This window comes from Macaca thibetana, chromosome 17 (genome assembly GCF_024542745.1).
Source record: "Macaca thibetana thibetana isolate TM-01 chromosome 17, ASM2454274v1, whole genome shotgun sequence".
Lineage (NCBI taxonomy): Eukaryota > Metazoa > Chordata > Mammalia > Primates > Cercopithecidae > Macaca > Macaca thibetana.
In genome coordinates, this window is record NC_065594.1 from 16,586,795 (window position 1) to 16,599,397 (window position 12,603).

The following is a 12,603-nucleotide window of genomic DNA, read 5'->3' on the forward strand; positions in this document are numbered from 1 at the left end:
TTTGAATAATGTGGGATAGTCTTCTAGTTTTTCTAATGTTTACTATTTTCCTGGTTTTTGCTTTCCTCATTTAAAGTCAGCCTTCTTATTAAGGTTATCAACAAGCAAATTTAGCTCAGCAAAGATGCCTTTAAAGGGAATTGCATAGAAGTCACACATCAAGCAGATATTCTATGATGTAGTTTACTATAATATCTAATTACAGGAATAAACACAAAAATATCAACAATAATCCCCACCAAATCACCGAACTCTTGTGCAAGTGGAAAAGCCTTTGCAAGCAAAGGATGATAGCTGACTAATTCACCATTAAGCATGGATACCAATAGGGGACTTAAACCAGTGTTAGACAGACTGGGCTTCAGTGGGCATGAGAAACATGAGTAGGCGATAAAGATCTTGGATAAAAAAGGAAGAAAATACCTACACCTAGTTTCTCACAGATATTTACCCTATGCACCACCATATGCCTTCATCATGACTCCAAAGTGATGTGGCAAATCTACTGTACTTTGTATAATGTATTTGGATATTGTAGGGACTAAGAGCACATAAGCCTTAGAAAAATCCCATTGGGATTTGAACCTTGGATTGCTGCTTCCTGATTAATAAATTATTAAATTATTATTGTGTCTTTTTCCCAACTTGTAAAATGGGGATAGTAGAAACACTTATCTCACAGGGTTATTGAAAAATTAAATTAATATATGAAAAGTATGAGTTCCTAGGTCATAGTATATGTTCAATAAATATTAAGCATCACCATTATTGTTTATAAACACATGTTTACACATACAAGGATATATGTATATAAACATATGTCCATATACATATACAATAACTTAGAGACATATATACCCAAGTGTATAATATGTGTTCACTTTCAGCATAATAATAATTAAAAGATTTATGCAAGGAAATTACATTCACAAGATAATAATAACTGAAGCATATGGGAACATCAATAAGATAACTAGTTGCCCAATTAAGTTTTTTCAGCCTTGTTAAAAGGCAGAAAATCAATAAAGATTTAATCAAATCTGAGATACATTGGCTAAAATGCTTGAGAATAATGAAGAAGACTAATTGATAAACTACAGATTCTATTCTCTGCAGACTCTCTTGGCCAACAAGTGCCCTGGCTCTATCAAGTTCAAACATTTCCTGTCCAGTCATAAAATCACCTAAGCATTTTCTTAAATATACATGTTAAATTCAGATTTGCAGATCAGGATTCAAGGAAGAGCTAAATGCATATTACAGGGGCACCACATTTGATGTCACACAACCAGAAGGGAAGACGATAACTAAATTTCATGTGATGATAGTGTTGGTGAGGCAGAAGCTGATTAAACTTCTGAAACTGTTCCTGAGTCTACATTCAAAATTGGTTTGGCAACTGATCTGAGACGATGAGTGAGCAGTAATGGAAAGTTGAAAACGAGAAAGGTAAAGGGAAATAAAGCATATGTGTGTGGGTGATAAACCCAACATTGAACTTAGCAAACAAAACAGCAAGCAAACAAAACCCAATTTAGGTAGTAGGAAGGTTGAGTCAATAAATAATGTTAGTTCTTTGAAAATTACAAAGGGTAGCAGTTGGTACAAAGTCTACCTCTACTCACCAATACCCTTCTCAGAGCACATATACATTGTTCCAAACTATTATGGAAAATAGATGAAAAAAATGCTAGTGATTTCTAGGTAGTTACCTAGATGCTTTCTTAAAACTTGAATAGAGGTGTGGAGGCAGAAAATTATACTGTATTGAAGAAACCACCATTTGACTTTTGAATCATGTAGGTGAGTAATAGATGAAAATGGTGGATGGAAAGCAGTGAGGAAGTCTCAGATCCTGGCCTTACATCAATGGGCTGGTTCTCTAGTCTCTAATGAGCCACTGACATTTTCCACACAGTGGAGTGGCATGTTCAGAACTTGTGTTTCACTTTTAATCAAAGTCTCCCAGAAAGACTCCTACTGAAGAATGAACACTGAAGAATGCCAGAGATTTAGGTCCCCAAACTGAAGGAACTGTGCCTTTTCACTTTGGACATCTTCTTGGATCTCTTTGATCTGAGCCTCCTAACCTTTACTGACTAGGGGAGGAGGAAACGTTAACAGTCCTCATGTCTTCAAGCTTCAGTGCTAGCACTCTTTCTGTCCTAAAATAAAGATTGTATTTCTTGCCCTACTATCTTCCAGTAGGGCAAGAATTCAGAAAGGAAAAAAGAGACAGAATGGGAATGAATATTAGTTGTTCTTATGAAATAAAATGATATAAACATTTTGCTTTTCCCTTCTCTATTCCTTTTAACATAATATCAAGACCTATTGTTTTAGAGAAAATTAAATTGTTGAAGACCTTATAAAATAGGAAACTCATTTCATACCTTCTTTCCAGAATCAAAAGTTAATATCAAAGAATGGAGTTTTTCTCTACCCATCTAATTTATACATATAAATAATATATGTGAAAGGTTATATTTGTTTCCAATGTGTTAGGTCCTGTAAGCAGAATTTTAAAACTGTAGCCTTAAGGTCAAGAATAAATTCACTTCCTTTTATGCTCTCCAATCTCTTTTCTGTCTCCCTGACAAAAGCTCTGCAGACTATCTTGGCTGACAAATTTTCTGGGCTTAAAAAAGATCATAATAATACTCAGTGTTTAAATGATCTGTTAGATGAGGTTGGAATTAAATTAGTCTATAATATACAGAGAAAAAGTTATGTATTTTGGAAACAGCAGAGTCCACACAGTCACCCACCTCTCAGGTTGTGCTATCTGCTCCAACTTGTATGGCAACAGAAGGGGCAACTGCACAGAAACAACACATAAAAGAGCCCCAAAAAAGAGAAAACGGCCAAAAAGAGTTATACTTCCCTATAATTCTGTCAGTCTTCGATATCATTTTCACAAAGCAGACAGGAATATGGAGTAAAGTATTTGTCGAATGGAAATTATTCTTTGGCATCCTTTTATTTTTTATTCTTTATTGGCTCATCTAATTGTCACTGATTCCTGCTGATCAAACATCTGGGCTGGTCCTCCCTGGCTGCAACATCTCTCTAGCTCCTCTGCCATCTCTCTCATCTAGGTGTTTTATTTTTTACAAGGGTTATTGAATAATGAGCTTCTTTCTCTCGTTCTTTTTTTAAACAGCCTAAGTTATGTTCCTAAAAATGAGGCACGTATCATTTCCTCTCCCTCATCATTGTCATTTCCAGCATTTCCACTTGCCACACGTGCAAGCGTTGCTTATTCCCATCCTGGTCTCTGTGGCCTTCATGCTAGTTTCCTGAGAAAATGCACATCCCAAGAAGTAAGGACAAATCATGAGGCAGGGTGAAGGATGACTTGAAAATAAGGAACAAAGTACTGTACATGAGCATATTAGTCACTGAAAACTTAGACCTATAACCATCAATAGTTCAAAGGAACTCAACCTGCAACCCAAAGAATCTGCATATGAATAAGGACTTCACTGATTATTTTCTGACCAAAGGTACTGCTATTATTGTGGATATTGAAATGTTTTATATATAAACTGTATTTCCATATGGTATCAAGATTTTGTTAAAATTTATTTGCTCGTTGTGTTAGCTCCTAAGAGCTGCCATAACAAAGTACCATAAATTAGGTGGCTTAAAACAACATGATTTTTTTTCTCACAGTTCTGAAAATGTGAATTCTAAAACCAGAGTTTTGGCAGTGCCATGCTTTCTCTGAGACTCTGGGTAGAATCTTTCCTGGACTTTAGCAACCTTCTGGTAAGTGACTGTGAATTTAAGGCATTCCTTGGCTTGATGGCTATGTCATTCCAATCTCTGCCTCTGCCATCACATGGCATTCTCCCTGTATGCCTCATTTCATATCATCTTCTCTCTTTTTATAAGATAACCAGTCATATTGGAGGAAGACTCTGTCCTACTCCAGAATGACCTCATCTTCAGTAATTTCTTGTGCAATGATCTATTTCCAAATAAAGTCACGTTCTGAGACAGGCACTTGGGGTTTGGACATTAGCATATCTTTTTGCCAGATACAATTTAAACCATAACGTCCATAGTTACTCATTTTCTAGTAGTTGTCTAGTGTATAGTTTTTGACTCTATAGTTTACATTAAAATTGATATTTCAAATGCTCCAAATATATTTCAAGATCATAAATAATTTTAAAACCTAGATAACATTGTTTATAACACTGTTTTATTAAATATGATTGTTAGCCCAAATTAACATTCTGGAAAAATTGAAGAAATATCACAGTGGTGAATTGTGACCTTAGATCCCTGTCTTCCAAACTATTCAGCTTTCCTCTATCTCTTATATCATATTTTTAAATTTTTCTTTTTTGTCACAAGGATTGATAATAAATTGCAATAAATAAAAGAAACAAAGAAGAGAAAAGTATCAATAACGTTATGAAATGAGGGGACCCTACACATAGGCAGTCAGCTGTACACATAATGCAATTTTTGAAGGTCTGAAAAAGGTCATATATCTACAACCATCTCCTATATCAGTCCTCTTTTACAATTAAATCTTCCTAAGAGCTTTCTGAAGACTTGCATATTTTAACTGGAATAAAACATTACATTGCTTAGACAAAAAAGGAATTACGCAACTAGTACATAATTGTCATCTAGTGAAGATAGGGCTTTTGTGCAATGGGATGAAAAAAATTGAAGGCTGGAATAAAGAAGGGTCATAAGGCTTTAATGTAGTCCAGCACTGTACCCTTAGTAAAGAATTCCAGGGATGCAGGAGAAAATAGATGTATAAAAATTATCTGAGAGAAAACATCTGAAAGGTGGTAGTTGTATGTACTAGGACTCTCCAATATAAGAAAGACTTTTAGTATAGTTGCGCTTGGTTTCATCACATTCCTAAGGTTGAATTATTCACATAGCTCTTCTTTTGGAAAATTGCCGCTTGAAAGCCACACAGATACATAAAATTCAATAAGTTCACAATTTAATTAACACTTTGGACCATAACACTGTTTACCCATCTGTGTTGATTGTATTGATAAGTAGTACAACATCTACCTAGATGAAAGATGAACTCTTCTCCATCCACTTATAGAATAAGTTAAGAGTTAGAGAGTTTCCACCATCCAAAAAACCCTGTATTTTATAACTCAGCCTCTCCCCGATCAAGTATAATTAACCAAATATAATAATGAGGAAACAAAAAACTCAAATAAAAAATGCGGACCAAAATTTGAAGAGACAACATCAAAAGATATATAGATGGCAAATAAGCACATAAAAACATGATCAACATCCGTTGCACATTAGGGAAATGCAAATCGAAGTCACAATGAGGTATCACTGCATACCTATTAGAATGGCTAACATTTTTAAAAAATCTAATCAAAACATGTTGATACATATTTGCAGACACTTAAACTCTCATACATTGAACAACAAAATATAAATAGCCTTTTTAAAAAAGTTTGCATTTTGGTTTGGTTTGTTTTTAAATCAAATATACATCTACCAATGATACAGCCATTCTTATTCTAGGCATCCATCCAAAAGAAAATAGAAACTAAAAAAGAAAATAGAAAATAAAACTTTATGTACATAAAAATATTTGACTACAAATATCATAGTAGCTTTTTTGTAATAACCTCAAACTGGAACAAACCAAATGTCCACCAACCCAGGAATGGATAAGCAAAATATGGTATATTCATATAATGGAAGATTAGTCAGCAATGAAAAGGAATGAACTGTTGTATTGATATACACACATGGTTGAATATTTTTTAAATTATGCAGAATGAAAGAAGCCAAAGGAAAAAAAGAACACATACTGTATAATCCCATTTGTATAAACTCTAGAAAATGAAAACTAATCTAGTGACGGGCAGCAGATCAACAGTTGCCTACGGGGGAATGGGGAGGGTGCCGGGAAGAATTATAAAAGAGCAGAAGTGGCCTGTGATGGTGATGGATGTGTTCTCCATCTTAATTTGGTTATGTTTTCACAGGTGTATACATTTTACAAAAACTTACCAAAGTATTCACTTTAAATATGTGCAGTTAATTGTATGTCAATTTAGCTTCAATAAAGCTGCTATAAAATAAGTCTGGCCGAGCGTGGTGGCTCATGCCTGTAATCCCAGCATTTTGGGAGGCCAAGGCGGGCAGATCACTTGAGGTCAGGAGTTTGAGACCAGCCTGGCCAACATGGTGAGACCCCGTCTCTACTAAAAATACAAAAAGTAGCCAGAAATTGCTTGAACCCAGGAGGCAGAGGTTGCAGTGAGGTGAGATCACACCACTGCATTCCAGCCTGGGCAACAGAGCAAGACTCCATCTCTAAATAAATAAACAAATAAGTAATAAATAAATAAATAATACAAGTCTGTTCCTATTTTGCTGGTACAACAAGCACATTGAGGATTATCAACCTCCTATTTGTGGCCAATATTATGAAGTCAGCCTCTTTATCTCTTGTATTCATCTCCTTATTTTATCTCAATATTCCCCCTTGGTTATCATGGAATATCATCATAATAAAACATCAGATGCACGGGAATTTAAATTAGCACAGTCATTATGGAAAATAGCACGGAGGGTCCTAGAAAAGTAAAAAATAGAACTACCATATGGTCCAGCAATCCCACTACTGGGCATATATCGATAAGAAATGAAATTATTATGTCCAAGAGATATCTGCACTTCTGTGTTTTTTGCAGCAGTATTCACAATAATCAAGATATGGAATTTCAACCTAAGTGGCTATCAGTGTATCAAAGGATAAAGAAGCTGTGGTATAGGTATACACTAGAATATTATTAAGCCTTATGAAAAGATGGAATTTCTGTCATTTGAGACAACATGGATGAAACTGAAGGACATTACGTTACGTGAAATACCAGACATAGCAATACAGTTACAGCATGATCTCACTGATATGTGGATGCTTAAAAGTTTGAAATCACAGACGCAGAAAATAGAATGATGATTACCAGGGACGGGATGGTGGGGGCAGGTTTGAGGAAGATGTTGGTCAAAGGGTGCAACATTACAGTTAGATAGGAATAAGTTTAAGACCTTTGTTGTATAATGTGGTGACTATAGTTAATAACAATGTATTATATTGTTGAAGATCATTGAGAGTATATTTTAAGTGTTATCACCACAAAAAAAGATAAGGATATGAGGTAACGCATATGTTAATGAGCTCAATTCAGCCATTCCATAATGTATGCATATTTCAAAATACATTGTAATCAATAAGTATATGCAGTTTTTATTTAATTAAAAAAAGAAATGAACCTCTTTTATGAAAAGAAAATCATATGCATGACTCTAGGCCTAACTCAAATCAGTCTTTGAGTTCCTCTCCTTCTAACCCACGCACCATTCTGCTGAGATGGTGGGCCTTCCAGCATGCATATCTACCTGCATCTTTCTCATTTAAAACTCTGAACTATTTCATAGTCCCCAGGAAAGAGCCCCAGATAGCTCCTTTACCACACCTTCTCTGCCTTCCCTTAGCCCTGCAAGGCTACACTTCAGGCATACACACCACTCAAAGTGCTTTAACCATGCCTGGGCCTTCCTCACTGTTACAGGTTTGTGTATAGTATACTGATACATTTGCCTGGAATTATCCATCTCCTGATTTTTCATGATGAGTTCCTATTGGTCTTTCAACTCCACTTCAGATTCCCCTCGTTACTTCCAGAGTTAAATGTTGTAAGTACTGTTTTTGTACCTTAAACATACATTGACAATTGCACCTATCTCCTATATCTCCAGCATTATAATTAGGAATTATAATGAGATATTTGAAGAAGGTCTGTCACTTTTCATCACTTAATCCCTAGCACTAGTGCCTGACACTGAGATGTCAATGACTTATTTACTCAACTGAAACTGCAAAACATAGCAAAAGGCGTATGGGTCTATTTAGTCAGGCATTAACTCTTCCTGTAAGTTCCACAGAAAACCCTGGTTGAAGTCAGTAACCTCAACAACAAGAAGGACACTTTATATTTTTATGCCTATTTCTAGAAGTTACACATATAACTAGCTTCTTCTCCCTCTTCTTAACATAATGTGAAATAGTCCAGGCAACTTCCTAGGAGATCCACTGTGTTGCTTGAGGATGAGGTAAGAAGGCTGCCTCAGTCCAGGTTAGAAGTCAGTGCTTAGAAGCTATTAAAAATCAAGTTTTTCTTGGAAAGTACATCTTTACAATGAGCAGAAAGTCAGAGTATTTTAAATAGTTGACAAGGAAATACATTTCAGAGTAACGTGTTATTATTCTACAGGAATTGATGAAAGAAGGACAGGACTCAGAAGTGGCAAATCTGGTATTCAATATTCTTCAATTCTCTTGATACTGTTTAAAATACAATAATGATATTTTTCCTCACTTTGCTTTTCTTGTGTAGACAGACATATGCATGTCTAATGAAAAAATGTAGTTTCTAAAAAAAGCAAGCCAGTATTAAAGAATTGGTATCTTTGAATATAATTCTATTAATGATGTCTAAACATTGGGAAGAAATATCAACATTCAACTCATGTAGGAAAATATTGATGTTAAAAATACACATATAAGAACTATTATTTTTTATAACCCTTAGTCTCTATAGATTATTATTCACTATTCATATAAAATTTGAAATATTTCAAAAGTAGATGCAAAGTTTTATTCTCTTAGGCTGTCATGAACATATACCATAGAACATATATGAATAGACTAAAGCAACTTGTATGTTTTGAGTAGGAGATTTCAATACTCAATATCATCTGTTCCAAGATGTAAATGTACCCTCAAACTCCATTTCCCTAAGTTATAAGCTTCTGTAATACAATCTATTTGTAATTTAGGGACTGTCTCTAAGAGGTTTTCAATAATTATCTTTCAATATCACAGTCACAAGACATGAATAGAGTATTTAGTAGTTAGTTATATATATACAATCTGATTACAAAGTCCAAGGCAAATTCTAAAATAAGCCTCTTATATAGAAAAAGTTCAGTTTTATAGTTTCCTATGTCAGTACCAATATCCATTCCAACTCCTTCCTACCACCACCGTAACTACCACAATATGATTCAGGCAGTCCTATAGACAGTAAACAGTGACACTTAATCCTCTTGCTATTCTCAGATACCCAAAATTTCATATCTACTTTCCTTGCCGTGGAACCAAGACTGTGCTTCTAGAACTCCTTATATTAGCTAGGAATGGCGTGATTAGGAGATGAAAGAATTCATACAAAATTACAGCTAACTGATTCATCTCACTCTTTCATTTTCACTTAAGAAATGATAAAAGACAGTGAATGCCAGAGATTTAGGTCCCAAAACTGAAGGAACTGTGCCTTTTCACTTTGGACATCTTCTTGGATCTCTTTGATCTGGGCCTCCTGACCTTTACTGACTGGGGGAGGAGGAAAAGTTAACAGTCCTCATGTCTTCAAGCTTCAATGCTAGCACTCTTTCTGTCCTAAAATAAAGATTGTATTTCTTAGTTCAAACAGAAAAGAGGCCTCCATACTTGATAGTAAATAGAATTAAAATCTTAGCAATAATAAACATAATCATAATTAAACAAAATGCCTGTTTTCTTTTTGTACCTAGACTTTCTGTGGAAATAAATAAAAGCTATAAGGAGATTTTAAAATGCTCAAGAATTTCTTGCTAAGTTCTTCTCTAGTGCTGGAAAGTCCATTTGATAGCAAGCAGAACCTATCTGCTTCGTATCATCTAGACATATTATTACCAAATGTGAGTAACTATTTAACCACCTCCAAACTTTACAATGCAATTTTTGGTGCATCATACATATGCTAAATGTAGTCAAAATATTTACTTATATTTCTGTCAGGATAAATGTACTTTACCGAAAACATTGTTGAAAGCTGAAGACAGTGGGAACATTTTTTCCTTCCCTAATTTCAGGAAGACTATGAGGTATATTCTGGACATTTCTGTAGGCACCTATTTCCCTGATCTCAAAGGAATTCAAAAGTCACAATAGGGAATGTTTTCATATCTACCCTTAGAAATTTAAGAATTTTAGGCAATGCTCTAAAATTATATATATACACACACACATATATCCTTAAATTATATATAGTTATATATATACACACATATATCACTATATATGTACATATATAATTTAAGTTAAAAATCTTAATTTCTAGTAAATCATGTATTCCACTAGTTGAAAGTAAAAAGTGAAAGTTCCAGAAAGTGTCAAAGATACTTCCTTTTTCTTTCTCCATATACATAAACAACATCTAACTAATCTCTACCTTCTCAGCAGGTTGAAGATGGGTTTCTCATTTAGAAAGGACTAGAGGATCATTTATGACATATTTTCCTGAGATTTACATACTTTTGTTATTTTATTTTTACCACAATAATCTTTTGTCATATCTGTACAAGTTATAGGTCTTCCCAGAGAAGGAAATATCCACCTGTAACTGAAGTTAAGTAGAAGACAAACTTTTCCACCCTAGGAGAGTGTGGAGGCAGAAAAACACTGGGGATGAACTTGAAGAGTCACATTTAAGGTAGTTCTTCACTATATCACTGCAGTGTTGGCTTTAAAAAATAATCGGGTATTTAGATGGAGAATATGTTTTGAGTTGAGGAATGGGAACACTCATTATCTAAGAGGTAATGATAACTTCTGATACTAAATGTTGTCAGCATTCAGATTTCTGTTCAATACCCAGATTTTAAGAAAATCCAACACATCATAAGGAACTGTAATTCACATTGAAAGGATATTAACCAAGCATAAAATATTTTGCTGTAATAGTGAAGAGTATAGAATTAATATTTAACAATAACAGTACTGATAATCAACAACAATTGTAGAACTATTAATTTAATGGGAAGGGCACAATTTTGTATTTGAAACAAATAGAGAATGATAAATGACATCCTCTTTCATTACTCGCCTTTCCTCCTTCATGCATACATTTAAAACTCCAGTAGTCCCTTTTCCCCAACACTTTCTCTTCCTTATTTAACCAGTCCAATCACCACTATACTTTCCTCTCTGTTCAGTGGCCCTCATTCTGAAAAAGCCTTCCTGAAACACCCTTCACAGTGGTGGGTTTTCTTTATACGGGCATGTATCATGGGACCAACTATAATATAAAACATTACAGCTATTTACATATTTATCTCTGTAAACTCGCATACCAATTTGATATTATTTATCGCTACATCTAAAATTCTATTCAGAATTTCTGGTAAAAGGAACATGTTTGAGAATTTTTTTAGAATAAATGAATAAACATATGAATAGTAACAGTAGAGAAACAAATTTTACCTACTGTTATCAAAATTGTGCCTCTGTTATTTTATGGTTTTAAGATTGCTACATACCACGGAAGGAGAGGCTTTTCCTATACATAGACGACAAAAGAAAGAGACACATAAGTGATAAGTGATAAGATATTCTTTGTCAAAGAAGTCAAAGATATACAGCACAGTACTGGCTTAAATAGTCTATCTGAAGCATTAGGAAGAATACTATTTTCTCAGCAAATAAACATGATCATGAAATATAGAAAAAGAACTGTTTGCTTTAATTCTGTTACAAATTAATTACTGATTTCTAACCCTTATTGGATTCTCAGACTTCTACTCTCTTGGTTTACGTAAACATTAAGAGATTAATCAATGATCCCCAGCTTAAGCATAAGACTTGAAGTATCAACAAAATAAATGTTGACTGTGGCTGTGTTTTAATACGCAGAGTTTGAAGAATAAAGTAAATCGAGAAATGCATAAAAATTTGTTTATTTGTTTATTTTTGGTTGCCACTCCTTCATTTTAAAAAGAGTTGTTTATTTAAATTTCTCAGATTTTAAAAGGGTGTTTTTACCTACACCACACAGAAAAAGTACTTCATGAGATTATCTCATTCCTATTTTGCAACTATGGTAGAATGCATTTTATAACTTTGGTATGGAAATTATTGGTTTTCACATCAAAGAGAAAGACACAGCTTAGAAATACTAATATAAAGTAACACATGACTGTTTCCTAGCAAAATATATTGCTAAATACATTTCTACTTCCAAACACATTATTTGTCCCTTATTCTGTTCAAAAAAATGTTAGCCGATGATCTTCTTTAAGGGTCTTGAATCTGTCTTCTCTCTAAGGTATAAAATCTGTATGACTAGAGATACCTGGCCATGGATTTTATCAGTTACCAATTTTCAATTAGGAAAGGGATAAAAGTAAATGAAGCACATATTTTTTTAGTAGAAAGATAGACTATTGCTTTTATATCAAGATAATTGACAAAAACGCTTCTGGGGCCTATAAGATGCTATGTAATTTGTAATTAGATATTCTCTTATACCAGACAAAGGCTGATTTTGTACTGTAAATTGAAACTTCATCAAAAAATCTTCTTCACAAAGTAACCACAAAACAAAGTCTACTGTTGTGAATATATTAATTCTTAAGTCAATGATCTAAAAGGTCATGCACAATGTGTTTACATAAAATAGCACTACATATCCTTTGCTTAAAATATTTGTGTTTTTATACTAGAGGTCTACTATTGCTGCCTATTTTGAAGCTTCTTTT

At 34.0% G+C, this 12,603-nt stretch overlaps 1 protein-coding gene across 1 annotated transcript in view; it reads right to left on the reverse strand.

The window, feature by feature from the left end:
* TRPC4 (transient receptor potential cation channel subfamily C member 4) overlaps positions 1 to 12,603 on the reverse strand; it is a 221,594-nt gene that overhangs the window by 62,431 nt on the left and 146,560 nt on the right. The gene's annotated exons all lie outside the window — the stretch shown is intronic.